The sequence below is a fragment of the Cavia porcellus genome, unplaced genomic scaffold (genome assembly GCF_034190915.1).
Source record: "Cavia porcellus strain 051 isolate PalLab524CR breed Dunkin Hartley unplaced genomic scaffold, mCavPor4.1 scaffold_20, whole genome shotgun sequence".
NCBI classification, from domain to species: Eukaryota; Metazoa; Chordata; class Mammalia; order Rodentia; family Caviidae; genus Cavia; species Cavia porcellus.
The window spans coordinates 5,163,938-5,190,856 of record NW_026947503.1 but is presented as its reverse complement, the minus strand read 5'-3'; positions in this window follow the sequence as shown (position 1 = coordinate 5,190,856).

The following is a 26,919-nucleotide window of genomic DNA, read 5'->3' as shown; positions in this document are numbered from 1 at the left end:
AGCAGACAAACACAAGTAGTAAGTGTTACGAACAAATATGCTAATACAATTATAGAAGTAGAGAAAAATAATCTCAGAAAAGATTGTGTAAAATTTTTGAACACATAAACTTCAAAATTTTGAAGCAATAACTTGTTCTGACCCAAGAAGAAACAGAAATCGTAAATAGACAAAATGGGAAGTAGTAAAATGTGATAAGCAACTACTTTAAGAAGCAGCAGAATGAATTGTTTTCATATGTTCATCCTGCCTATTATTGTCAAGAGTCATCAGAAAACTGATGCGTCTTGAGATATTTTAAGATCCTAGAGAAAGGAAACGGTAGACAATGCCTTGTTCATTCATCTATAGTGAATTTTTTAGCTGTTCCGTGTTTTATCTTGCAACATGTCTGTTTTATTGGATTTTTTGGGGTTTTTTTTTCCATGAGATGTGATCTCCTGATTTATTGAGTTTGTGTTTTCATGAGAGTACTTTATGGAAAGATGATAAATTTCCACAGTTAATAGACATTTCCCTTGCTCTTGAATTTGGTCATTTTCCAGACTAGATTCTAATTTTAATAATTTATGATGAGTTTGCAAGTCTTTTACACTTAGAAGAATATCCAAAATCAGTTTAGTAAACAACTATGATGGGAAGAAATTTCCTCTGTGTTCCATGAAAACATTGAAAATGAATGATAATTAAAATTATGTTTTGCTGACATAAGAATAAGCTGCTAATTAGGCGGAATTTTCTTTAGAATGTTTGTTGTGATCTATCTACCTACCTAAAATCTTTTGGAATTTTTTTCCTTTTTTATTAGTACGTGTTTGAAGTACATAGTAATTACATTCATTGTGTAGAGTTGGTTCATGTATATAACACATTTGAATTCTTTTTTCATTCCCCTCCATGTTCTAACTCTTGATCCCTTTCCTGCTTGAGAAAGGTCTATCCCTCTATTTCCTACTATCTATCCTTTATTTTGCTTTTTACTTATATTTTGAGTTTCTCAAATAAGAGCAACTATGCGATGTTCAAGCTTGTGTGTCTGATGTAATTTGTGTAATATTATGGTCTCAAAGTGCATCTATTTTGCCACAGATAACTGTAGTTCATCCTGTCTTGGTTACTTCCTTGTTGCTATGACAAAATACCCAGCCCTCAAAAATGAAAGGAAGAAAATTCTCTTTTTGTTCACAGTTTGTAGAGGTTTCATTTTTCAGCCAGCTGGTTCCAAGGCACGGCAGCACGGCAGAAGCGCATCGCAGAGGAAAAACTGGCCACAGAAAGGCAGGCACAAAGTGACCTGCATCCCTTTCCTCTCTCCCTTTCTACTCTATTCAGGCTACAAGCCTATTCCTGGATGCCACCTACACCCAGAGTGAGGTTATCCTCTTCTGTAAATCCATCCTACCACTCCTAGGACTGTGCTCATCCGACTGTGGGACCAACCCCAATATCTTAACTTATATTCACACGTCCTAGACACAGCTACCTCTGAAAGGCCCTTCTGTGAGAACAGGAGACTTTGGGAAAACAATTAGATATGACCCTTGGTACCTTTTGTATGATTCAGCAGTACTCTTTTTCTTTTCTTTTTATTTAATGAACGTCTGTCACCTTACTGCTATCTCATTTCCTTCTGTGGCTCCTTTCCTTTCCGGACACCCACTCTTGTGCTATTTTGCTGAGTCTCTTTGAACTGCAGCTTTATCATCTCTGATAGATCTGAAACTGAGAGGAGGTTAGTTACAGATCTGCTTCACGAAGGACAAACCTTCCAGCGGCCATCCCTGGAGTCTTTATAAATGAGAGCGAAGCTTCAAGATATCCTGGCATGGCTGAAATAAAAAGTCTCACCACCACGCTTTTTCACTCAGCTTGAGCTACGTTGGTCCTAATTGCTACTGGTTTATTCTGCAGACTTGCTTTAAAAAAAAATGGCTTTCACTGAGATACAACACGTAATTCATTTTATGTATATGGCCACTGGTGTATTCATATGCTTGTGCATCTCTTGCCAGAAGTTCAGCACATACTCACACATTGCAGCCCTAAGCCATGGTCTTCTCAGCTGCTACCCCACCCGCCCCACTTTAATTCTGGAATCACTATTCTGCTTTTTCTATTTCTATAGATTTATTTACTCTATACATTTCATATAAGTGGGAGCATGACATGTAGACCTTTACAGCTGGCTTCTTTTACTTAGCACAGTGTTTTCAAAACACCTCCATGTTATAGCATGTGCCAGCTTCTCATTTTATATTACCAAATAGTACTCCATTGTGCTGGAAAATTGCATTTCATTTGTCCACTCATCAGTCAATAGGCACTACCAGATAAAAAACAGAAACATGGGTGAAAACTTTGCAACTTTCCTAGAGTTCTTTTTCTTCCTTTTTTTTCCTTTTGATACTGGGGATCAAACCCAGGGACCTCGTTTTGGACAGACTCTCTCTGACTCAGTAAGTTACCCAACCTCAGCTCAAGATTACAGCCCTCCTACCACAGCCTCACTGACTACTTATGATAGTTTGTTTTCATATTAAGCTGTCTTTCTGGCCCTAAAACAAATCGCCTAGGGACAGGGATATAGCTCAGCGGCACAGTGCCTGCCTGGCAAACACGAGATTGTGAGTTCAATTCCTGCACCAAGATAAATAAATAAATTAAACTAATCAGCTATTATTAAGATACTGAGTTCTTGACTGTATATCCATTTTGCTACCAAGAACAGGGGACCACAAAGGACAGAGATCATTTGTCAGCTTCTTTGGGAATCAATAATTGTCAGAGTAAGCTTTCATTTTTTAAAAACAATGTAAACCCCAGAGCCAAAAGTTCTCAAGTAATATGGATCCACCACAAGGACCAGGCAGTTGCAAATTCTTTCTAAAACACCGACTCTTAACTTGCTAGGAATAGCTCTGTGTCAGATTGAAAGGCTCAATCTGTTCAAACCTAAGCAAAACCAAACTGCTAGTCAGGCAGTTCAAAGTGTTTTGATTTGTGCATCAATTCTTGGATTTTTCTGCAAGCATTCCCACTCTATCCTATGCCTGGAGTCATTAAGGGCTGTATGGGAAAACAGCAATGCAACATTACTAAAATTTTCATTCACACTTCTGCTGTGGTAAGAGCAATCATTCAGGTCTGACCCCTGCATGCTGTAAAACATGTTCAGGGAAAGAGAGAGATAAGCGGCTACAAGGCACTCTCCTCAGCGGACGAGGGCAGTAAATGGAGAAGAACTTAATCTATTGTTCACATGATAACTCTCTCTCTCTTCCTGAATGCTCTGGCCAGCCAAAGTCCATCGAGGCAGAACACCTATAATGAGCTTTTCCCCAGTTTCAAACATAAATGTCATGAATAAAAAGACTGGAATATTAATTATTTGTCAACATAGACACTACTTCTTTAAATTTTTTTTTTAAAGTCCTTCTAAATGAATGCAGAATTTGTCTGTCTTTGGAAAAGGGGTCTGTTGTCTGTCTGGCACAAATCATCTTCTTTGTATGGCATGCACATTTTATGGCACTTTATATAGACCAGCCTGAGTGAAATAAATACAGGAGATACAAAGCTCAAAGTGACATATTCCAGATCTGACATCCTTACCCTGGCTTTGAGCATCAGGCACTGACAAATATTCTGCGTGTACCAACTCTCCCAGAAGAGGAACTGTAATGATGTTTATGTTATGCAATATGTAAAATATTTATATCTTGGCCTCAACACAAACTGACGATCATTTAAATCAGGAAGTACTGCTCACCATAAAGACAAGTGACGTTATCTTTGCAGGCAAAGGGGAATTCAATACAATAAATGATAGTTTTATGTGCAGAATAAGATTCCACTGATGTCAGTGTTTTAAAAAATAGCAGTTATGGGAAAGGTTTTTAATGCGCTTGCTTCTTTTAGAATTGTTAAATTACCAAGAAGGGCAAAATCTATGCCTTTCTGACTATTGCCCTTATCTTTAGAATGGAAAAATCTTTTCTTTTGACAAACCATTCTTTTATGAATAACCTCTTCAATAGCATTTAGTTATCATTATTAATAAATTGTAACAGTAATAAATTATATTTTAAACATTTTATTAAATGCAGTTCTCATGTACTTAAAATAAATTGCAAAGCCGGCTTTTTTCATGGTATTTAATATATATAGTATGACACAATGTGCTTTTAATATATTTAATGTTATATACTTTAAAATCTAAGTGTGTTGTACTTTATGGAACTTACTTTATATTCCTTTCTATATGGAAAATGTATTACTTTTTAATATGGGTTCATTGTGGAGTGCCATTAGGAAATAGAACACGGTTCTTAAAACTTTCAGAATTTAAGTACATTAGATGTGGGGGAGGGGAGAGACTGCATTATGGTAACATCAAGCATCTAATTGAAACTGACAAAAGCAAGGGGAGAAATCTCACGTCGGCTGTAATGGCACTCACATTTGCATTGACACCGTAGCAGTTCTAATGCAAGCACAGGAGACACTTCCCCTAACAAAAAAAGACTTCCCCTTGACATTCCACTGCTTTTGCACTTTCTTTGGACATGCTATCACTGTCATTCAAGATGAAGATTAAAAATATTATGAAAAACATCTTCAGCCCACGCTTATTAGAAACTTTCAATGGTTGAAATATAGTGGTCGTTTTTGGAGAACTTCTTATTTCGAAGGCTCCCAATTTCTCTACTTGACTCTCCAGAAAGGATGCATCACTGAATTCATCATCCTTAAAATTGTTGTATAAAACAGATTGAAAATTGATTTGTAAGAAAAAATTTTTTCATAAGTCCCTAAGGCAAACAGTGTTATTGTTCCTCATTGGAAACAGTGCTAAATCTTGCAAGCCAGTAGGATGCTTACTGTAAAATCAGGTAAAGGTGGCAATTATATGAAATGAGGCAAAAAAAAAATCCAGAGATGTAAAGAGAGCCATAGGGTCCCATGATTGAATTATGAACCAGCCTAACGACCAGTCCTTAATGAAACAAGTCAGGGATCACATTTTTGAGTTGCCATCTTGGACCTTAGCTTTTGCTTTTAGCTAGCTAGAGATGAATCATCATGCTGCAGTCGTAATACTGGGATTTCAGAGCACCAATGCCTGTTTTAGAATCCCCCTGCAACCATGTCTCCTCCCGACAGCTGCCCACCACAGTCCACCCCCACAGTCTCCACCCATTCTCCTCCGTTGCTCTCTAGTTTCGACTCCCAGTGGCAAGGCATGCTCTTTGCCAAACTCTCAGGCTTTACATCTCTGTCTGGCCTCTGCTGAATACTGAACTGTTGGCTCCCTGGTACCCATCTATGTGTAGGACCAAACCTTTCTGTAACATCAGACTGTGGGTCTGACCTCTCAATTTCTACCCCTTCCAAGAAGGTACATCTGAATCCAGGTGCCCTATCTTCTCACCAATCTCATTCATCATAAATAGGTCTCCAGATTCTGCCTGTTCAAGTTCTCTTGAATGACACAGGCAAAATCATTTCACTTTTTATAATGTTTGCATAGTAGCCTGTTATATTCCTTAAGGGAAAGTGAATTTTTCTCTCATTCGTCGATTCAACATCATTTGTTGTAGGCAGGATTCATTAGAGAATAAAGAGAACATGTTGTCCTCAGTCAAGAATCAGGTTAGATACAGGTAACCCACCCATAATAAATGACTTCAGATGGCACCAGTGCTGTTAGAAACAATGAAAAAATGGAGTTTAATTCAAGGACAAAGATACAGCCTTGAAATTCTCAGGGAAGTGCGGCCATGGCGCGAGGTGGGGCAGAGCTGTTCCCTCTGCTCTTTCACACAGGACGAGTGTCCAGAAAAGAACAGAAGCCTCAGCATGCCCTCCACAGTTCAGGACGAAGAGGAATCCAGAATCCAGTTCTCAGCAGGAAAACTGTCATTCAAATGAAAAAAAATCTTGCAAAGAATAAAGACATGCTCAATAATATATTTTAAAACTTCTGAATAGAAATTCTACAAAATCTAGAAGCGAACATTTTTTGGTTCATGGCTTATAAACACACTACCTATATGCCAAATAAATGAAAATAGAGGTTCTGTTAAGCTACTTGTTTTTTCATTGTCTTACTCGAGAAACACCTGTTGGATCCACAGTACATGTAAGGTATCCATTTTGGCACAGGAATGGAAGTAAAGCAGAATCAAGAGAAATTTCTGTCATCTAAACATCTGTGTAGAAAGATACATGCAGCAGAAATACTCAAGTTTTTGAAATACATGTGTTTCAATTTTATGGACAATGGTAAAAGTCTTACTGAACAAAATATATAAAATGGAGCATTCTGACTTTTAGCCGATCTACATATGGACTAGCAAACTAATGTAGTATAAAATGCTTCAGGGAAAAATGTACTGTCCTTAGTGTATATTTGGGAATTTTAGACTTACAAAGATTGCTGGTTTGATATCTTTCTAGGATAGCAGGAATTAATTCTCAATTGCAGGCAGCTGAAATATGAAAAGTGGGCAATTCAGAGAGATTGTGAGACAACCAAGTAGTCGGCTTCCCTGGCCACCTAAAGTCTTAGCCGTGCCGTCATCACTAGCATTATCATCCTGATTTCACATTTCATCGTCATAATTTCCTAGTTACTCAGCATACACCACTTCCTAGAAACTAAATCCAAAATGCAGGACAGTGTCCCTAAAGCTTTCACTTAGAATACTGGCCAGCAGGGACCATACTTCAGATTTCCTGCAGGTCACTAGGTGTGTCATAGTATCCAGTCAGCACTTCCCGGAGCACAAGCACATTCACAAATGCAGAGTGGGCTGAATTCAGGATGAGATGATTGTGCAAAGTAGAAAAGCTGATGGAACGTGAGTGAGACAGTATCACTGGCTTCTGCATAAAGATGGAGAGGGAGATTTGCTCCCACAGAGAAGGAAAAATTGTCTTAGGAGAGGTGGACAAAGGTTCTCTTAAATCTGGTGGGACAAACTCTTAAAGTCCCACCAGATAAACAGAAAAGACTTTATAAAGTATGGGTGAGTAAGTTGAGGCTATGAGAATGATCTTAAATATCTCCTAATTTACCATGAATTTTTCACAAATATTTTAACTCAATATATTGAGATTGGAAACTAACATGTTTCCATCACCTGAATAAACTCTGAACTTGCAAAAAAAGAGCGAAAGAAATAAACTTCATACTGTAAAGCATAATATCTATCTACTAAATACTCTCAAATATTAATTTCAGCAGCTCTATATTTGTCCATCTATTTGATCATTGATACGTTTTTGATCATGCATTTTATCTCACCCAGAAAACACTTCATTTTGAATTTAAGCATCATAGCAGATGATACAGCACAAAGTAAGTAAGACTGTATAAGACACTGAAATCCAGTGGACACTAATATATAAAAAAGTTATGAAAACTAGGAGAATTGATATCGCAGAGGTACTTTAAAGAGCCAGGCAGCATTCATGGAGGAATGATTAAGTCTTTATAAAGTGTCAGGGATAAGTTTTGGGTTTTCCAGAGACAGAATGTGGGGACTAAGGCTTACAAAGGGTGAGAACAGCACATGTGAGAGTCTTGTGGCACTGAAGAGCACAGGGTCAGGCAGGCATTCAACCAGAAAAGCAGAATAACTGAGAGACACATACACAAGCTTATGCACATACATATATACAGATACACACACAGATGCATAGAGACTCAATATACACAGCACACATACACATGTGCATAAACACCCATGCACACATGAACACACATACACATTCATGCACACAATGAAGACACATAGCATACACATGCATGCATATGCATATACAAATATATACACAAACACATATATACAGGTAAGTATGCATGGGTATGCACATATGCATGCATATAAATGTGAATATGTGTAGACACATTTACACAGACACAGAAACTTGCATATGCATATGCCTATGTAGGCGAATACACTTCTATGTTTACTCACAGAGATACAAACATATACAGACACAGAGACACAAACATGTGCATATACAAGCATAACCACAGAGAGATATATACACACATTCATGGTTATGTGTATGCATATGCATGCATCATTATTATTGCTATAGATAAACAGATGTTGGCCCCTGGTCTGTTTAACTCTGCTTGCTCAGGACCAGCTGCCAGACCAGGAGAAGACTGTGAACTTGGTAACAAGTCTGGTACTTAACCAGGAGCTAATCAGAGGCTCTCTGCAGTACCAAGGGACACGATCTGGCTTTAAATGTTAAGAAAACCTGGGTGTGACCATATGGAGGAGAGATGGAAGAACAGAGGCTAGTGACAGGGTGAGACCTGGAAATCTACTCTGCTGGTCAAGACAGTAAGTTCAGAGGGCTGAATGCAGCTCCGTGCTTCTGTGCTGAAAGTGGTGGGCGGGGGGAGGATATTAATATTTACACTGGAAAGTCACAGTGAGCACTACAAGAGATGACCTCTGAAAAGTGTCTTGATTAATGCCATCAGAAAAGTGCTTCCCATTTTTGCTTTAAGACTTAGGACATCTAGCATTGAACCTTCTGACTGTGTACCCCCTTTGTTTCTCCCTTACTTCTAAAAGCTGAAGCATTTGAGATTTTCTACCCTTTTATATCCCTAATTCTATCAATAAGTAGAGAACAACCAGGCTAGTGGATGGAGGAGAGCCAAATCAAGAAAGGAAACACTGAGGGTAGAGAGGTCTACAACCGTTTCCAAATGCTAGACCATAACTCTGCTACCCTTGAGATACTCAGGATCCTCAATGACTTTTTTACTGTCAAACACATTGATTTTAACTGATTGTATCATAATGTGTTCACATCCATTATTTACCCATAATGGCTAATGATCTCTGTGGTTACAAACTAAGCATCATATTTAATGAATACTAATCCCCTGCACATGTCATATAATGACAATTCATCGAGTTTTCTAAAAAAGCAAAAAAAATTTAAAATTTGGAAGTATAAATTCCTGTAAGTATCAAATCATTATTTGAAAATTTCCATAGCCTATCTTTTCTTTAGTTTTCTTAAATGTCTGGATAATTTGAAAGTGTCCATGTTTTCTCTGCACTAAATTATTTTGTATGACTGAGTGTCACCTATGTAGATGTCTGGGATGGGTCAATATGAAAACACTTTAAATGTGAGCATTTCTTTTCTTTCTGATGCTATGATGACTAAACATATACAGTGGATCAGAAGAGCTGGCTTCTAGTGCAGATGAATAGGCCCTCATGCAAGGCTCTGATGCCTCGTGGAATTTGCGCTAGACTTTCTCTGAGCGCCTCTTGATGCATGTATTACACAACTGAGTGATTACTAGTATTTCTATGTATAATAATGTCAGGGAAAGAGAAAGCATGTCCAGCTCCTGCCCAAGCAGCCAGGTAGAGCAGAGCCTGCCAGCAAGGACTCACAAGCTTCACCCCAGCTGTGTCTTACAGGACATGTATGAGCAAATATTTATCTTCTGTAGACCTCAACCTCCCCTTGAAAGAGTCAGCAGGACAGCTGCACACTTACTGGGCTGCTATAGCCTTGCCACACCACAAGGATGGTATATATGGCCAGTGACATCATTTCCTCCCATCAAGGGGAGGAGTCACCCAGCAAGGCTGCTCCGTAGCAGGAAGACTTGAGTTTAGCTGGCTGTGGGCAGAAAGAACAAAGGTTAGGACCATAACCTGGATTACTCTGTAGCTTATAAAGGTTGTAACACTGGAGAAATCTGATTCTATCATAGCGGGTATGATATTTTTATTACCTAACATACAGTAGAATATTCAAGATATTTGGCAAAACTTGAACAGAATTATATGGTAAATTGTATCAGCTTCCTTAAGTGAAGCAATTTTTACCTCCCTTTCCCCCTTTTCCTTAACTTACCTTGTTCCCATTCCATTTTACAAATGAACACTTTGTTCCAGCTAGCAGAAAAGACCTTTGAAACAATCTGCCACACGATCAAAGGGCCTCTGAGAGTTCCTGAAGCACACAGCAGTTTCTCTGAATCTGCGATTCTAGAAAACTCCACTCCTGGTATTTGAGAGTAAGGTAGTCTCTTTAGACGTGTGCCTCAGCAGAAGTCCTTGACCATCCTGTGGATCCCTTTACTTTCGTGCCTTGAGAGTACATACGTCCCAGGACTAGCAGTGAGTGCAGTACCGTTACCGTTGATCTGTGAAAAAACTCAAAGACAGGACACAGGAGCCAGACACTAAAGGGAATATAAGAGCTAGTGTAGAGGAAGGTGGCGTTTGATTGAGCAAGTTGGAGACATGCTCCACCTGGTTAATGGTGATCCCCAAATTCATGACATTTTTTGGAAATAGAACCTTAGCAGATACAATCAAATTAAACTGAGGCCATGCTGGATTAGAATTGACTCTAATCCAAAATGAACAGTGTCCTCAAAAGAAAACAAAGAAAAATGTCCTAGAATCAGGAGATAGAAAGTCTTTAAACTTAAACTTTGAATACCATATCCCAACTGTGACATCTGACTATTTTTAAGTTATGGATTTTTTTATAGGGTCAGCATTATTTCTATCCTTTTCCAGGCATTTCTAATTTGTAGAATCTACTTTTACTTTATTGATGAGGTATATTAAGATAATAATGTGCTCTATTTTTCACTTACACCATACAATATCTTGTAGAAGATGAAGAAGTAGATACAAAAAGAGAAAATACTCACATAAATCACCCAGTTCTTGAAAAATGGATCATCACTCTGAACTTCTTTTTTGCGTTCAAGCCATATCCCATGGCTACACTTTCTCTAAAGCAATCTTGATAGGCATGTAAGGAATGAAAAAAAGTTATTTTGATTCTTCTGTCTCCCTGATGATTCATGTTTCTTTGTAAACTGAAATGTTGAGAGTCAAATAGATTGTATCAGAAAGAACAAAGTGGTTAAAGGAACAGAAGAGATAGAAAGATCTTGAAAAAGCAGGTCTGAGAGACTGTTTATAATGAATGCTATAAAGAGGACACTTTTCTTTATAAATGTTTCTTTCTTAACACAAAAGAAATAAGAAAAACTGTTTTCAGTAGTCTGTGTGACAAGATATAATGTCCCATCATGACTATTAAGATCTCAGTGGTAATATGGGAGCATTGGCATTTAATAGAAACAGATTCTAGGTCAGGTGGTTTTTTTTTTTTTAATAGTTCTTCCTTGCTTGGAAAGGAATGCAGTTAGAGAGTAATCCATCAATCTCTTAGAGAGGTTTTAAGCTTCCACCAGCCTGGAAAATTTCCCCCATGCTTACGAGAAGTAAGACAATGACGTATCTGATGGCACTGAGCTTCAGCCACGAGTTTTATTTGGAAATTTTTTTTTTTAAGTATGACTATACTTCTCTCATTTCTTTAAAACAGAACTATGTAACTGCCTCACTCCTTTGGAAACTTGCGAGAGTGTTCTCAAATACATGTAATTTTACTACAGTAGACACAGAGTTTTTATTGTTTTTTTTTGCAATGTGAAAAATACTTTGGGATGTGGTCTTCCTTCTTCATGTGTCCAGCATATCAAGCACCCAGGTTAGTGAAAGCAAGATAATTCTGGATCTGGAAGGTCACAGCCTCATTGCCATTTGGATTATCTGTTGCATTGACAGAAGGGGATGAATCAATGAAATCTCAGACAGTTCAAGTACTTTATTTTACCTTTGTTAGTCACTTAAATGCTCAAGGTCCAGAATGCCAAAAGAAAAACTAAGTTAATAGCAGTGAGAGTAGCTATGGTTTGGAATTCAATGACTGCAACCAGTTTCACTGACAGTTTCTCAAACATGCTTATTTGCATCAACCAGGGGATAAACAAATGATTGGCTGGAGCACGATGATGAAATAGAAAAGACTGCAGCTAAGCCACCCGCATAGAGGTGAGTGCATACACAAAATCTTTATGGCAAAACACATTATCAGGCAACGGAAAACATCTACCACCCACTTAGGACTGTGGGATTCAGAGGAGCTGCAATAATCAGGAACAAAAGCTCTCTTTGAGCAAATTTGTCACATAGGGTGTGAGACAGGGAGTTCGAGTCAATGTGAATTGGGGTTTCTCAGGAACAATTTGAGCCTGGAAACTGAAGATATTCGAGTCCTCATGTGAACATTTTAGCCACAAACATGGAGGCATTAAACACACACACAAACACTAATAAAGAAAGAGCTGCAGAAGCCAATTGGTACGATTTCACAGCTTCATCACGTGATTTTGAACAGCTTTGTGCTTCTGATTTTCATTTTAAACAAGGGCATTAACATCTTTGTGCTTTAGATGCTTTGTCATGGAAATAAGCATTATTGAATAAGATGATTTCTGAGATAACTTGAAAGTCAGTAAGCTTTTGTAGATGAGCACAGAATATTTCATTTAAAGTGGTATGATTTTCCTCAAGTAACAAGTAGACAAGAACAGGCAATGTTTTACCTAATAACAAATACAACTAGATGTCCTCTCAAAGGATGGTCATCTGGAAGATAGATGGATAGCATCTGATGGCAGTTTTCTAAACTAATGTTATTGCAAACAAAAAAATTAAGTGTTTTTTTTTCCTTTTTAAAATCAAGTTAAAAATAATTCATGATTCTCATTAATAAGTTCAAACACATCTTATTGCCGTGAACTCACTGTGCTATCTCATGGAAGGAGTAAGAAAATATCGCCAATTTACTGCAATAAGGTAATTACTATAATAAGATAAATGTTAACTTTTTAATGAAAAGCACTGTACTTGAGTAATTACCCTTTTGAGGACTGCTCCATATATGATTTCTTTGCAATTATTAAGATTAATTCACTTTTTTAGTAGGAACAGACCAAAAAACCAAGCCAAATGATCATTTTTAAAAGCATATTTTCAAATGTCCTAGAACTTAAAAACGGAGTGGGAGAAATGGATGGAGGTCTTGTTTCCACATGTGTTCTATGGAGTCACGTGCTGTCAAGTTCTTAGGTTCAGTAAAATGCTAACAAAACCAACAAAGCCCAGTAAAAATAGATACAATTAAAAATAAATGTCCACTGACCATAAGTTACAACAAAAAGGGAAGATTTAATTGCAACTTTTTTCATAAATTCACTAGTTTCTATAACTAGCTCATTGTGTGAACATCCTAAATACAGAAATCAACGTGTGACAGCAGTGTATCTTCAGCTTTCCTGTAGGTCCTGAACGTCTCCAAGACACTGTTTAAGGAGGATCACAGCAAGATCAGCCAATGAAATAGCAAATCCAGCCAAAATAATGCATAGCTGGATGGTGAAATTTTCAGTTTAAGATGCTTCATACGCACGTGTGTTTTGTTATTGGGTATGCCCGGGCTGGCACCATGTCTTGGAGTGTCTACGAGAAACTGCTCACTCTTCTCCATCTTCCGGGTATCCACAGGTCATTTCAATTTCTAACCAGCAGAGGAGTGTAGGAGAAAAGGGGGCCTTTCCCTGCTCTCTGCAGCATCGTGGGCTCAGACACTAGTTTCTGGAAAGAATCATGGTGCTCCACACTAGAAATTTCAGTGAGGTTTGCTGTGGGTTTGAAGGACTCTAGAAAATACAGATTATAGAGAACTTTCCTTTAAGAAGATCCAGAATCTACCAGACTTTGGGTCTTCTCCACATTTTAGAGTAATTCAAGAAAATACAAGAACAACTACCATATATCTACATATACATAAACATACATGCTGCACATATGTGTGCGTATTCAAACCTCCATCTTTATTTTACCTTTCAGTATTGGTCAGGTTTTCCGCTGCTGATACCAAACACCAAACCCCATAATTTAAATGAGAATGGTTTATTCGGCTCACAGTGTCAGAGTCTGCAGTTCATAGCTGGCTCCAAGGTAAAAACAGCACGGCAGAAGGGTGTGGCAGGGGAGAACTGCTCAACATAGGGCTCCAGAGGACTGAAGGACAGAGAGCTCATAGAGGAAGGGCAGACACAGTCCCCAACGTCAAGCTCCCAAGATCCGGCCAGACACACCCAGAAGTGTGCTTGGTCAGCCTTCTAGGCATCTTTTAAGCCAATTAAATTGAAAATCCAGGTTAACTGTCACAGTTTCTAAATGTGGTGAGGTTTAAAAAGGATAAGAAGATGAGCTCAATCTTTCATGCACTGAGTCTGTTTTCACTTTCTGACAATTGGAATGAAACAATTAAATTAGTTTATAAAAATATTTGCATCTTGTTGGTTCCATCACCCCATGTAGACTTTTGTCTACAAAAGTAGGATTTGGTGAGGAAAGATTGGAGATTCCCTCCCAGTGCTAGAGGTTGGGACCACTCCACTCCCAACCTCATGGAAGGAGAGTCACCGTGTTAAGAATGCTCGATTCTGCCCCACACTGGGCCACCATACGTTGGAGCCAGAGCTGAGCCTCACTGTATGTCAGTTTCTTTACCAGTCAAATGAAATAAACAGTGAGATCTCACTGTACGAGATTACTATGAACAAATTTCCTGAAGTATCATAAGCACCACATAAACATTAACTATTATCATGATGGAGAGAAATTAAGATGTAAGATTGTTAGCATCTGTAGTGGGCAAGATTCTAAATATGGCCTAGATCCTGGTTTTTCAATCAACATGGGCGTTGCTGAGGCAGAGGAATATGCAGATTACCTAGGGTATCTGATCCAGTCAGCTGAGCCATTCAGCAGCAGCTGAGCCATTTCACCAGCTAGTGCAGAAGGAAATTTTAAAGCACAAGAAGACACTGATACACACTGCTGCCTTTGAAGACAGAGAAAGTGATCTGGCAAGACATGCAGGTGGTCTGCAGGAGTAGAGAGTCTACAGAGTTGTCAATAAAGTAAGACTTTAGTCCTTCAGCTGCACAGAACTGGTATGAACCTGAACCTAAATTTTGGACCTATGAGACAGTGAGCAGAGAACTCAGTGGAGCCCTCCTGAATTCCAATTGTTAGAAATGAGCACCAATAAGTTGTCATTTTTTAAGTTGTGAAATTTATGTAGCAACAGAAAATTAACATTTAAGCTGGTAATCCCCCTAGACAAAGTAGTAGACCTGTGTTCCATTTATGTTAACTTGCATGAGCTCTTATAATAGCTGAGGTATGAAGGAGGCTTTGGTTATACAGGAGAAGCCAGAAGGAGGAGGCACTTGTCATCCATCCAAGCCCCATCTCAGAACGCTCCTCAGTGGGATTGTTCATTTGTCCACCTTCAGTACAATCCAGGCTGGCTCCCCTGGGGACGACAGGAATGTCATCTCTTCGCTTTGTTTCCCTAAGGAAAATCCTGTGGATCAACATGCCACATAAGCAGGCCTCGCTTCTTCAGAACTACTAACAGTGAAGTAGGCCAGCTGAGAAAATTGGGGTACAAAGCAGAGGCTATCATTGCTGCAAAAGAAGCTGTGCTACGTGGTCTCTAAACCCAGGTGGATCCCCCTCCCCCCCCCCCCCGGAGCAGTCTCTGCTGTTCCAGAATCCTGTAGATGGGTGGCCACAGGATGTATTCAAGACAATACGGTGTAAGCTGTCATGGTGGTTGCTACTTTCAGGATGAGATCAAGGTGATTTTTCACTCTGGCTCAGAGGTTAAGGAGATTTTTGAACTGGCAGGATTAGGGTGTCTGATTCCTGGACCCCTGAGTCACTGCATGGACCACAGCTGCCTTGGTTGTTTAATGGGTGAAAAATGAAATCTGGAGTATTTTGTGACCATTAATCCACTGTACTCTAGTCTAGGTAAATACTCAACAGAATTATTGTAAAAGATTTAAGAATCAAGTGAAATGAAATACATGAATTCTAAAATCATTTCATTATTCATGACTTGGCAAGTTGTACAAACTAATGGCTATAACAAAAGCTTTAGTTATAATTATTCATAATACTAATTGTAGACCTATTGTGTATCATGCATCACGGTGGACATTACACATGCATTACTTTCCTTTGTCCTCTAGCCACTGTATTAGGTAGGAACTATGTCTTTTATACTGAAGCTTGAACTAAGTTCATCTGCACTGAGTTATATCTCCAGTTCTTTTTTATACTTTTATTTTGAGAAAGTGTCTTGCTAAGTCATTAAGTTGCCCAAGCTGGGCTTGACTTTGCAATCTTCCTGTTCAGCCTCTCAGAGTACAGGGATTATAGCCATATGCTACCACGCCCAGCCAGTCAACAATATTCCTGTCCCCATCGTAAACAGAAAGAAACTAAAGGATGAAGACTTAACACAGCTAGCCAATGGCATATACAGAAAGGAAGTCACTGGTCTTCTAGTATAAAGCTCTTTCCATTCTAAGTTGAGTTATGGAGCAAACTGAATATAACATTCTACAGGTGTGTGTTCCATAAGTTTATAAAAGTCAAGGTGATGTTTCCTCTGTTGTTCCTGAAACTTTCTCTGCCAAAGACACCTAGTGATTATTCAAACACTTTAAGGAAGTATCAAACTTCTTTCACAGGATTTTACATGATACCTCGGGTTCTATAATGGTAATGTATTGGAATAAAATTGATTGATTATAAATAGCCACATGTAATTCTAAACCCCTCTCATCAATGTGTAGTCTGTTTATGTATCTTTCAATTCTAAGCAGGTCCTATGATGCATAGAATGCAGCCGAAATGATAGTGGGTGACTTGCGAGCCTCAGCCCCTGAGATACCTTGCAGTTTCTGCTCATGAAAATCCTTGACCATGCTATTAGAAGCTGGGCAGTATACTAAGGTCACCCTGCCATCCAGGCAGGACCTGGACACGTGAGCTCCAGCTACCAGCTGTCCACAGTCAGGAACCATACAGGCAGCCAAAAGAAATGTAAAGAGCAGTTGTTATCATCAAGCTAAACTGTTATTTTAGGGTGACTTGTTATACAGCAAAACTGACACAACAGAGCTGAAGGCTTGACATCACATCCTTCTCCTATGTCAACTAAAAGAAGTAAGTTTGATGACCTTAAAGGGCTTTATTCTTTTTCATTTTTTAAAAGGTTCCATTTGCTAAATCTATTTATTTCATCATTGATTCTAGAACTAATAAGAGATAATGTTTCCATCAGTTGGCCAAAACTCAATTTTGTTTATCACTGGGAGATAAAAAGGAGTCTATTACCAGATTTTATTTTGGTCATTTTCTGCAGGGTTGAACAGCATCACATGCAAAGTACCTACTGGGAAATAATTCTGCTTGTGGTATCAGAGCCTGTTAGACTCCACATGCTTAGGCAGGTCACATCAGGTCAATTACTGGTCATTTCTGAGAACCTTCTCCTTATATGCTGCTGGAAGTGTCACTCAGGATTTACTGTTGTCATATCCAGCAATAACCTGGCATGGAGGAACTCTGCCTTTTAGAAAGGATGTAAAGGTACAGAACTGAGTACTTGTGAACATGAAGGAGCTGATGGCATCTGAAACGATTCTAAGGTCCTGGATAAATGCCAATCAAGGAAATAGCATTCACTTTTGCTTTGGAATAAGCAGGTAAGCAGCTGTTGTTTCATCTGTTTCCTTCTCTTCTAAGAAATCTCTGTGATGTCTGAACAACTTATTCCTACATTGCAGAGTGACAAGCCACAGTCTAGACCGGAGGTGCATGAGCTGTGTTCTGTAAAGAAGCAGACGGCAAATATTTTGGGCTTCACAAGCCAAGAGGTAACAATGAAAACATTAGATTGGTGCTTACATAACAAGCAAATTCTCTGATGAAATTCAAAACATAATAACAATAATTGAGTATACTTTTTAAGACTTAACTGCCAATGAAAAAATGTAGTTCATATGCAACTCAATGGTTTCGTAATTAGGGTTCAAAGTTAGTTTCCCCTTTCAAATCAATTGCAAGTGTTCATTTGTAGCAGGTAGGGAACTAGATTTGGTTTCCAGACTGTAGTTTTCCCTACCTGCTGTCTAAACCTGGATGCTTTTAGCTTATTAGACCCTTATTGACAGAAAAAAAAATTGGGGAGAAAATTCTTTAAAAACAGTTTTTATAAACTACTTTTCATTAGGATGGATTACTGAAAATCTGAACATCGCAAGTTAATATTCAGTTTTCTTTAAATTAATTCTCTTGATAGTTAAGTATATGTCAGCTACAATGTAATTTGATTGAGTCATTGCACACGGTTCACTTACTTGTTTTGAGCCTAGTGCTTTGAACACTGGATCAGGACATTTTATCGGGCAAACCTGTAGAAAAGTGAACTGTAGAAAAATCTTTGGAAGGTGCAAATTCACGCTCCACTGCTAGTGACCAGGCATACCCAGCCGATCTAGAAAGCTATTGATGTGCATCTGTCTTGGAGTATTTGGACTCTGATCTTTAAATTTTTTCAGTCATACACTTCAATGAGTTTTGAGGTAAAAAAAAAAAAAAATAGAAAAATTGTGAATATTATATGACCATGACCACAGATTGCATCTCCTTTAACTATTTATACAAAGGACAATAGATGAGGTATAAACTCACCTCTACAGATTCATCACAGAGTCTTAGGATTAATTTTAAATCTCTCTAATAAGTATCATATATGCAGGTATATAGTTGTTTGATAATATAAAAGAACCTCATATGCAGTTACCAATGGTAAAATAGTTTTAATAGGTTTGATAGATTTTAAAATGTTATATGCCTCTGATCTAATAACTAAACTCTAAGATTTAACTTGTAGAAGCACAGGAATTTATCAGTGTTTGCAATAAATCTCCCAGCCTGGGATTGAATCAGAGCAGACAATCAGGGATTGCTCATTTGTATAAAGTGATCTTTTAGCACAGGTACCTACCCTGAGGGTCGATAACTCTAGACGCCCTCCAGCTGCACAATGTCTGGCTTGAAAGCCAGAGGCCTTGATGTCAGAATCTGCAGGTCCTTACATCTTGCAGCACATAAGAACACAGAGCAGCTGCCCTGAACCAAGCCTGTGCCTGCAGGCAGAAGACTACAGGTGGCTGCCTCCAGGGGCTTGCCTGGAGGGAGTTGTTGGAAGTCAATGCAAATGAGATCTGCTTCCTTAGGAGCAGAAAGGAACTTGAGGAAGCTTGAAGGCAGAGATATATTGGGGGACAGCACTTACAGCAGGTCAGACCGGTGCCACCCCACATTCCACTTACTGGTTACGAGCTTATGGCTTCTAACTTCAACCTGTGCATGTTTAAGAAGGAAATAGGAAACAATGGCTTACATGATTAGATTAGTTTAAAGGCAATTTTTAAAAAGCATTTTCCATAGGATTGGAATTCTCTAAGGAAAAGGGCAATTCAATGACATCTTATACTTTTAAAAATGATGCTGCTATTTTTGTAATTGAAGTATAACTTAGAGAATAATTCAGTGTTTGCATGTGTAAATCTAGGAACACTAACAAATACATACTTATATAACTACTATTATTATCAAGATATTATGGGAAATTTCTGTACCACCCCCTTCCCCAGGAATCACCAATCTTTCTACTCACAGTCCAGGCAGTCCTGGACAGGGCCTCTGTCCACAAGTCTCACCGTTCCCAGGTGTTCTACACATGCAGTTATATGGCACACTTGATGACACTTTTGAAACTGTCTTTTTTCATGTAGCATGTGATACACAGGAGACCCACGTGCCTTCTTCTCTGTGCACGTTTCTTCTTTCTTAATCACTGTGTATAATCCTTTGGCATGCTTACACTGTTATATTATAGCTTTTTCATCCCTGCACATGTTAAAATACACCCTGGTTGTTTCTACTTTGGTGCAAGTATGAATAAAGCAACTATAAACATTTGAGTACAGTTACTTTGTGAGAACATAAGGCCCAGAAAGGAAATACTGGATTACATAGTAAATATATGTTCAACATTTTGAAAAGTGGTGCAGTTTGTACCTTCACATTGACATGAAATAAGGACACATTATGTTCTCTTTAAAAACAAAGAGTGGACAATCTTTCTGTAAGGAAATTTGTCCAAGAAACAATATTACAACTTGTACATGGAAAACTAGCTCAGAGGAATTGGAAGATCAATTTGGACCAAACTCCAAGTATTTTAGCACAAGGAAGCTGACACAGAGACAGCCACAGTACCTGGATGCTCAAGCAGGAGAGAGTTATGGGCAGGCGGAGGCCTCAACTCCGCTCCCTTCCGCTCTCTGTCTGCTGATGCTGTGTGTAGATCTTCCGTGGATTAGAAAGCTTAGAGGAAAATCTATTTAAAAAAAAAAAGCATGCCCTACATTTTTAGGAAAAACTAGAGTGCTAAGAGGAAGTATCCATATAAGTTATTTACATTAATCAAATTAATTGAGAAATTACTCAGTTCTCTATTTCCTTTGGGCTGGTTACATATATATGTACACTACTGTGTTCCAGGGCATCTCTCTTTAGGGAACAGCCAGTGTGGGCATTAATACATTTGTGTTTATCCTAAGTATTATTAAATTACCACATATAAAAATATGAAATTTAAGAATAACTAAGCTCATGGCAGGAGACAGTGACACAAAGCAGTCACGCCGTGTGAAGGCATGTCCTTAATTTTGTTATGAGTCTATTTGTTTGATTTCAGTCTCCTTTGTTAGTTCAATTCACAGTTAGTGCAAGAAATTTTCTAATAAACATCTGAGATTAAAGTACTGTTGCTGACAGCAAAATTACAATTTGTGGTCCCAAGATGCATTCAATTATGATCACTCTGAGAGACGGAAAAATCAGGGAGACAAAACAAAACAGCAAAACCACATATGCCAAGGAAAAGTAAAGCCTTCTGAAGATTCAAATCTTAATCCAATAATCTATTTTTAATTACCCACATTATGATCATTTACAGGGTGATCATTTTGGTCTCAAACATCCAAACTTTTGGCCCAAAGCCGTGGGGGTAATTGCTTTATAACTGGGTAAGAATATATCATCTATGTCTGCTCTACACTCAGCAAGAATATTTGTAACCAATATTTAAAGCTACATTTCTGGATTGAGTTCAGTCTACATGTAGACTTTCTACAGATACTGCTTATTTTATCTAATACCATCAGAAAGTGTTTAAAATATTTCTATGCCTTGAACAAGCACTTCCATTTTGTAGATCTGTAACCTAGTTTTGTGGTTTTGTGGTGGTGGCCAAGTACTGGGAATTCCAAATGTCAGATGCCACAGAGGCAGACATCTTCCCTGAACTGAGTGGCCCTCTAATCCCAGAACAAAACGAACCCCCTTGATTCCACCATCCACTTTTTCTTTGTGTGTCATCTTCCTGCTACCTCTTTTTGGCCTTGAATGTGTCCCAATCATTTTAGAATATTCTTTCCAAGCAGTCAGAAGCCAAGGGTCAAAACTCCAGCTTGCCTCTGGCACAGATGAGACATGCCAGTGCCCCCAAGACCCCACTGAGTCATAGAAGAGGTTAGAAGAAAGAAAAGCACAGAGTGTGGAAGAGGAATGGTCCAGAGTCCATCCACACCCAGCTCACCTCTGGGCCAGCCAGGACTCTTTCATTCTGCAAGGCCTTCTAAAGGCAAAGAAGTCACCCCAAGGTCCCTCTTGCTACTTATTTTCCCCTTTAACCGGTACCCCCTTTAATTTTTCTCAGTTTGCATTTGCAATCTTTGAAAAATACTTCTTCTCAGACAACAGCATTGATGCAAGCACTTTCCTTTCTGGGAAGGTGCCACCCTGACTCCTTATTACTGTGAAGGGCCTGTCTTCAATGGGTTCTACAGTGTTTCCCAACAGCATCCAAACTCTGTGACAGCAGAGAGATATACCCCAGAGAATTCCACACATGTGGAAGAAGGAAGGAGGAGAGCCAGAGCCCAGGGGTCCAGCCAAGCATGTAATGCGCGGTCCCTTCCTGGGGCAGGCTGTGAATGTAATCAGACTCTGCTCTTTCCCCTGACCTTTACAGCTCCTGATTTTCCCCTCCAGGACTGGCATACAGCAGAGATGAATGAGCACCAGGCATTCTGCCAGCAGATAGTCCATTCCTCGTCACGGAAGACTGTGGAAGTTATGCATGCACATGGCAGGTGAGTTTGTCAGTTTTTGTTTGTTGTTCAGCCGGTGCCAGCTGGTATGCTGCTATTGCCATGCATCCTTTCCTTCTGGGATCTTGATTCTCAGCTCACGTGTTTATACAAACAAGACACATCACCCCCGAGGATCCCCTTCTTGGATGAACCCCAGAGGTTCCCATTTATAAGACACATGGTGTGCATTTGGGGATATTTGGAGGGTATAGCTGTCTGTGGCAATGGGCGCCAGGCCTGTGACTCCTGGGCTTTGTCTCTAAAGGGAACTGGGATGAGGTGGCTCCATGTCTGCAGCAGGATCCTTCTCCTCTCCACCTTCCGTGGCCTGGCTTTGGCATTACCCATTGCTAGTTTATAAGGATATCCAAAGCTCTGCAGAGGGACATGTGCAGATGCTCTTAAAGTTCTTGCAGTGTGGCGGCGCTTGCCAAAACCCAGGACACTGCATTCTCCATCCTTAAAGTTTAATGTTCTGTCACAAAGCTTGATTCCAGAGAGAGCAGTACACCGAAGCCAAACTGCATCCGAATGTTTATTGGACAGCCCTTGTTTCTAGAAAGTCACTGTGGATTAGGGGCTGTCTTTGCCATTATATTGCTGTGCCCTGGACATACAGAAGTGTCATAAGGGAACCTGGTGGCATAGCTTAAAATATGCTATAACCAGAATTCTTTGTAATCATTAGGCTAAGAAAAAGTGGTTCCAAACTTAGGCAAATGTAACATCTTGGTTCCCATTGCCTCACATCTGATAATTCAAGCTTGAATCACAAAGCGCTACTTCCAATGGGAAATAATGGAGCGGAACTCTCAGTCGGGGAACTTTCTCCTCCATATGGTTCACACGTTCCCTGCAATGTGCGATCCTACTGGGAGTGCCATCTGCATAGACCACACGAGCCATGCCAGGGTGAGCTGCTCACTGCTCACTCAGCCTCAGTTCAGGCTACAGCAAAGACATCGGATACAAGGCACGACTCACTTCTACATTTCTCTTGGCCACTGTTGCAAGGTGAGGCTATGTGGAGTGTGTCTTCTCACAATAATGAGAAAAAGGGAAGAATTTCCTACCTAATAACAACTCACTCCCCCAGATTTCCTCTTTAAACATGAGTAAGTTTCACCCATAGAATCATCAGGGTAAACTGCCACACTCCAGCCAAATTGGGTTATACTTACTGGAGTGTGAGATTCTTCAGAGCAGAGGTAGGTCTTCTATATCTGTGTTTTCCCCAGTATCTTGCATAGAAATCGTTTAGGATTATTCACTGCAAACCAAAGATTGACAAAAGCAAGAAAAAACTTATCAAAAGGCTGTCAGGTGGCTCTGGGAAATATTAGGAAGAAATAAAACGAGGCTCGGGGCTGGGGATTTAGCTCAGCGGCATAAGCACCTGACTTACAAGCAGGGGGTCGTGAGTTCGATACCCGGTACCGATAAAAAAAAATGAGGCTCGAGGTGGTATCATACGCAATGCTTTCAGAAACTGCTCACAGTAAGTAACCACCATCCACCTTCCTCCTTCCACGTGGGGACTGGGGTGTGTGGCTTCATTGATGGAGATTCATTGCATACTTGACCCTAGATACAGGGGAGGCTGAAACAGCCAACATCTAGAACTTTCTGCTTCATAAAAGAAGACAGTTTATTACAAATCAAAACTTATGAAGTAGGTTTCAGTACGCCTAATATTATTACTTACATATACTAAGAAGTGAAAAAATTAGAAAGTACTTAGAAATGACGTGCCAGTACTTAGACTGCTGTTTCTAAGGTTTCGGTTACTCAGTATCTTCCTTGCTGCCACTTTGAAGAGCTGCAGAAACCCTGACAGACAGCCCTTCTCGGCTGTGACACTTGCATCAGTGCTATATGTTCTTTCTTGGTGACAGACAAGACAATGTCAACCTCTCTATGTCCTGTCAAGCCAGGCTGATAGACACTGTGCTGTGTGCTTTTTTAAGCCTAGTGTATACCTCATTTGAAACAGTAATTAGGATTCTCTAAAAAATACACTAAAAGAATTATTCTTGAAATTTCCAGGGCCATGAAGACAATAGACACTAGAGATGAAGCCGGTTCATTTCACCCTTTCTTTTTTTTTTTTTTTTTGTCTTTTTCCTTTTTATCGGTACCAGGGATTGAACTCACGACCGCCTGCTTGCAAGGCAGGCGCTTATGCCGCTGAGCTAAATCCCCAGGCCCTCATTTCACCCTTTCTAGGTGTGTACGTGGTCGTGTGTTTGTGTGTGTGTAAGAGAGAGAAAGAGATCAAGGAAGAGGATATTGCATTTATACTCTAGAAGCACTAAGAACTCCACTGAACGAAGTATGTTACACAGATCTTCTCTGGGTACTTGAATGCTCTTCAACTGGATACAGCCTTACCAGATAATTTACATAGTCCTCTGCCCAGCTTTGAGCGCATAGACCAACCCTATAAAAATACTGATGGAAGCCCTCATCCAAATCACCCCTGGCAGAGCTGAACTAGCAATACAGGCAAAGCATTTTTTCTCGTCATGAAAACTACAGAATTTTAACAAATTTTGAAACATCTATAGTCTTCACAGGACTGTTCTGGAATCTATGAAAATGATTAAGACACTTAACTTTACAGAAACTCACCACCTGGTAGTGATTAAAAATTGAGGGTGTCATATAGCATTGCTCCTGAATATTCCTTTAAGTGCAGTGTCTCAGTAATACCAGATTTGAGTGGCAGCATTTTGCTCATTTTATGACAAGGTCTTTTACTGAATGGCAGCAGGAATCATTCAGACAGCTGTGGGGAGAAACAGAGGGAACACCACAAAGTTCAAGAGCAGAGTTCTGTGTACCTGGAAAATCTAAACATGTTTTACTGGTGCTTTCTGATATCTCTGGTCTCGCTGGTAAATAGAGATTGGACTCCAGAACCTTCCCTGAATGACAAGGCTCCTCCATTGCCCAAGGTTCCTTTCAGGACAAGACTCACAACTAACACGGTTAGCAGTCATTCTCCTGTCCGTGGGAGGTAGAGTTCCCATTTCTCACCACTTTCTGTCTCTTCCTTTCTTCCTGGAGGACCCATGTATGTTCCCCAGAGCGTGAAGTAGGTGTGCCGAGTCCAAGCCTCCACTCACCTCCATCACCATGATGTTCTGCCCGCATGGCTGCCTGTCCTTCCCAACTTGTCTTGTGCTCTGTGCCCCCAGTTCCCTGCATGGAGGAGGTACCCTGAGCATGTTGATTGAATGAATAAATTAATGCACAGATGGTGGAGTGTCAAGTCACAAACATAGCACTTCTGACAAGAAAGGACTCACAGAGAGTAGAGGTCAAGTGTGTGCTCAATACTAGAAAGCAGAAAGAAATGATCCCAACAAGACCAACAGATCCCAGGAACACCTCTGTTACAGCCTTACCCCTTTGCCTTGGTTTCAGTTACCATCGTCAACCTTTGGTCAAAAATATTAAATGGGAAGTTACAGAATTAAGCAAGTCCTAAGTTTTAAGTACAAGATGTGATCAAAATGTTCAGTGAATATTTAAATTAAAAATAATTTTTTACAGTAAAAGACACATTGCAATTAATCCTCCTCAAAGTAGCCCTCACTTGGAATATATTTATTCCATCATTCTTGCCACCTTCTGAAGCAGTTCTGAAGTCCTCTTTTGTGAGTGTCTTTACCAGGCAAGATCAATAATCCAGTGAATGTTTCTGCTGAATGTCATCCAACAAAACGTCGGACTCATAAACGCATCAGGATGTGTCAGCATCTACGGTTGTTCCCTGGAGATGGCAGCATGTAAGCTTTGAATCTTCTTCAATGTCAAAGTGACCATAAAAGCTAAACAATTTGAATCGACTCCAGACAGTGAGGGAGCTACAGCAGGGCAACTAAAGGTGTTTATGAAAGAGAACTTCTAGACCTGCTGCAGAAAATGCCAAGAACCAGGGATATGAGTGTCCCAAGCAAGGGGGAGTGTGTGAAGGGGGTTAGTGCGAACATGTCTCGTGTGGTAATAATTTTAAAAAATAATTCATCATGTTTTTATCATAGTTCATAAATTTTATTACCATATATTGTTATAATTGTTCTTAAAATTTAATCTCTTACTATGCTTAATTTATAAACTTTATCATAGGAAGACACATGACATACAGAGATAGAGATAGATAGATGCACTTTGATACTTCCTGAGGTTTTGGGTATTCACTAGGGGCCTTAGACTTTTCCACCATGGATAACGATGGGCCTCTGTGGGTCTCCCATCTATTGCTGTGAAATACCCAGGGAAAGGCACACAATCAGCCCTCCTATGATAAGGAGTCAAAGGCTAGTAGAGCTGCCAGCATTCAGAGTCTCTTTCTGTTAAAATGTAGCATCACTGTACTGCCTGGCTTGAAGCTCCACTCATTTCAAAATAAAGAGTTAGGTAAATGTAAATTGAATACTTTCTCCACTTCAATGTTGTTGTCAAGCATTCTTAGAGCTTAGATTAGTAACATTATTTAATTGAAAGTTTTTTTTATGGTGGGACTTTCTCCAAACTTCAGTCATTCAGCTCAGGAGTTCAACTCTGAGAAATGAGCAGCAGCCCACACCAATTACTGAGAACAGGGAGGAGACCTGTGTGCGGTTGATGGCTTTTCTCTGATTTCTTACAATGCTACTTTTCGTGTAAACCTGGGTTTTTAAAGATTCTTTTTTTTGTTCCAGATACAATTTCTACCATTAATTTATAATAGAAAATAGCAATTATTTGGGTTACAATCTAATAGGAAAAATGTTTTCTCATGACATTGTTTTCTTCCTTGCCCTGAACTACCACTGGCTCCCAGTATGTACGTCCAGATGTCTCATTATAGTCAACGTGATTATTAATTGTGATGTATC